General features: G+C 44.8%; 1 pseudogene; it reads left to right on the forward strand.

Moving 5' to 3' along the window:
• The window catches only part of LOC102503248 (kinesin-associated protein 3-like), a 4,949-nt pseudogene extending 3,285 nt beyond the window's left edge, over positions 1-1,664 (forward strand).
• Positions 1,665-3,967: the final 2,303 nt, after the last annotated feature.

Consider the following 3,967-nt stretch of genomic DNA (forward strand, 5'->3'; position numbering starts at 1 on the left):
GCATGAATTTCCTCACCTCCTGGAACTCTTCAACTCCTTTCTCCTTCCTCTTCAGCAGTTCCTTGTCTCTCTTCTCTTCCATCTCTGTTAGCTTTGCCATTATGAATGTTCTGAATTCTTTATCAGGCATTTCCATGATTTCTATTGAACTGTGTGTGGATGAAGAGGAGCTATCCATTTCCCTTATGGGAGAGGTATTTTCCTGCTCCCCCATATTTCTTTTGGTCCTGCAGCGATTTCTAGTCATCTGGTGGATGGTCGGTTTCTTCCCAAACTTGGAAGTTCAATCTTAAAAGATTCTAAAATGGGAACCTCCTCGCATCCCTACCGTTCTTCCTCCTTGGACCTCAGGTTGATTGCCTGGGACTTTAAGGCGAACCCCCACCCTTCGACTTTTATTAAACTTGTCATTTGACACAGGATGAGGAATAAGATGGTACAAGTTGGACTGCTTCCCAAAGTCACTGCACTCTTAGGCAATGAGAACTACAAACAAATTGCAATGTGTGTTCTTTATCACATAAGCATGGATGACCACTTTAAATCAATGTTTGCATACACTGACTGTATACCACAGTTAATGAAGATGCTCTTTGAATGCTCTGATAAACAAATTGACTTGGACTCATTTCTTTCTGCATTAATCTTGCTGCTAAGAAGAGGAATGTACAGCTTATCTGTGAAGGAAATGGGTTGAAGATGCTCATGAAGAGGGCTCTGAAATTCAAGGATCCACTGCTGATGAAAATGATTAGAAATATTTCCCAGCATGATGGACCAACTAATAATTTGTTTATTGATTATGTTGGGGACCTTGCTGAACAGATTTCTAATGATGAAGAGGAGTTTGTGATTGAATGCTTGGGAACTCTCATGAATTTGACCATTCCAGACTTAGACTGAGAATTGGTTCTTAAGGAGTACAAATTGGTTCCATACCTCAAGGATAAACTAAAACCAGGTGCTGCAGAAGATGACCTTGTTTTAGAAGTGGTTATAATGATTGGAACAGTGTCGATGGATGACTCTTGTGCTGCATTGCTCGCCAAATCTGGTGAAATCCCTGCACTCATTGAATTACTAAATGCTCAGCAGGAAGATGATGAATTTGTGTGTCAGATCATTTATGTCTTCTACCAGATGGTTTTCCATCAAGCCACAAGAGATGTCATAATCAAGGAAACATAGGCTCCAGCATATCTCATAGATCTGATGCATGACAAAAAATGAAATCCAAAAGGTCTGTGATAATGTTAGATATAATAGTGGAATATGATGAAGAATTCGCTAAGAAAACTCAGAGTGAAAAGTTTCGCTGGCATAACTCTCAGTGGCTAGAGATGGTAGAGAGTCACCAGATGAATGAGAGTGAGCAGTACTTGTATGGCGATGATCAAATTGAGCCCTACATCCATGAGGGAGATATTCTTGAAAGACCTGGCCTCTTCTACAACTCAGATGGATTAATTGCCTCTGAAGGAGCCATAAGTCCAGATTTCTTCAATGATTATCACCTTCAAAATGGAGATGTAGTCAGGCAGCATTCATTTCCTGGCAGCCTTGGAATGCATGGCTTTGACCAGCCCATTGGCATTCTTGGACGCCAAGCCACAGCATATGGATTCCACCCAGATGACCTTTTCTACTACAGCTATGGCTCTTGATAAAGTCGTACCCTTTGTGTGTGTCCCCCGCTTAGAAGAAACCTGTGTGGTTTGGGTTAACTTTGAATCTTGGCTTAATAATGCATATTGATATTATTGTGGTCTGTGTTTCTGTTACTTTCCGTGTTGTTAGCTGCAGATTAATTCCAGCCCTGCATGGTAGTGCTGGCCCTGTTCACTCATCCCACCACAGAGTGATACTGCAGAGCATTTCCCAGGACTCCCGCAGGCGTCAAAAGCTGCTAATCTGGAACACAACAATACATTATGTACGTTAAGTGACTAATTTAGTTTTTATTAAAAAGAAGCATAAAGTACAAATAAAAAGAAAGAAAGAAAGACTCAGGACCTCTCTATTGGAAGCTCCGGCATTAGCCTTGCCAGACCCCCTTATGCCCTTTACCCTCCATGTAGCTGAAAAAGGAGGAATTACAAAAACGGTGCTCATGCAGCATCTAGGGCCATGGAAACGCCCAGTGACCTATTTGTCAAAGAGACTGGATCATGTAGCAGCTGGGTGGCCCCCATGCTTGCACATTATAGCCGCTATCGCAATGCTGGTCAGAGACACTGACAAGCTAACATTTGGACAGCACATTAAAGTGATAACTCCCCATGCTATTGAGGGTGTTCTCAAACATCCACCAGAGCGATGGATGTCCAATGCGCGGCTGACTCATTATCAAGGACTGCTCCTAGATACCCCGTGGGTTACTTTTTCAGAGCCCACCTCCTTGAATTTGGCCACATTGTTGCCTAACCCAGAGCTGGACAAGCTGGCGCATAATTGCCAAGAAATTCTAGCAGAGATCTTCCACATACAGCATGATCTCCAAGACTCAGCCCTGCCGAACAGCGAGGTAATCTGGTACACTGATGGCAGTAGCTTTATGCAGGACGGAAGGCTGGGGCAGCTATAGCGGACCAGAGTGGGAACTTAGTTTGGAGCACTTCCCTGCCAGCGGGAACATCTGCCCAGAAGGCTGAACTCATTGCACTGGCAGAAGCAGTTGAACGGGTGGAAGGGAAACGTGCTACTATTTACACCAATAGCAGGTATATGCCTTTGTGACTGCTCATATCCACGGTGCAATTTATTGGGAGAGGGGCTTTATTACCACAGATGGAGGAAAGGTGTACAATCTTCTCAAAATCCAACAGCTGTTGGCAGCGGTGCAAAAACCCCAAGCAATAGCACTGGTGCATGTTCCGGGCCACCAAACCGCCAGGACCCCTGAGGCTATTGGCAATAAGCGAGCTGATGAGGCAGCAAAACAAGCCGCCATTAAATCTGTAACTCCCACTCTGACTCTTAACTTGCCAATGCCGGAACTCTCAGGTTTACCTGCATGTCCAGATTACTCCTCAGGAGACCAAAAATGGATGCAAAGAAACAACTGTTCGCCACCCAATCCTACTGGCAGGCGAAAAGACATGGAACATCATCTAATCCTGCCAGAAATGCTGGGACTCTCTTATGTCACAGATCTCCATTCGGCTACCCATCTCGTGATGTAAGGAAACTGCTCCAGTTCCTGCAGGTGGCACAGCTACAGTTTCCGAACCAAAGGAGACACAGTCATCGCCTCATAGACTGCTGCAAAAGATGCCAGGCTATGAAACCGGTCAAAGGGTGACCACTCCACACAGGTATTCGGGTCCGGTGGAGGGCTCCAGGATGAAACTGGGAAATTGATTTCACAGAGGTAAAATCGGAAACATACGGATATAAATATCTCCTAGTTATGGTGGATCCTTTCTCGGGGTGGGTAGAGGCTTTTCCAACTAAGTGAGAAACAGCTCAAATAGTTGCTAAAACCCTATTAGAGGAAATTATACCCTGGTATGGTGTTCCCAAGATGCTTGGCTCAGACAATGGCCTTGTTTTCATTAGTAGGGCCCTACAGGGACTAGCCCAGGCTGTGGGAACTGATTGGAAGTTACATTGTGAATACAACCCCCAGAGTTCCGGGCAAGTAGAAAAAATGAATAGAACTCTAGAGGAGACTTTATCTAAATTAGCCCTTGAGACTGGTAGAGACTGGGTGATCCTCCTAACTTTTGCCCTATTCCTGGTTCATAACTCCCCTTATGTCCATGGAGTGACCCCATTTGAGATCATGTATGGGGCACCCCCCCATATGCACTCGTACCCTTCCCTCTCTGATACCTGAAGGAACTGTAGATCATAGAACCAGCCTTCAGGCCCTCTGACAGGCTTAAGAAGTAATTTGCCCTTTAGTCCATGAGGCTAAGGACTCCTCAAACCCAGAATGTGGTATAGTCCCAGGAGATTGGGTCTG

The sequence above is a fragment of the Tupaia chinensis genome, unplaced genomic scaffold, assembly GCF_000334495.1.
Source record: "Tupaia chinensis unplaced genomic scaffold, TupChi_1.0 Scaffold000363_1, whole genome shotgun sequence".
Lineage (NCBI taxonomy): Eukaryota > Metazoa > Chordata > Mammalia > Scandentia > Tupaiidae > Tupaia > Tupaia belangeri.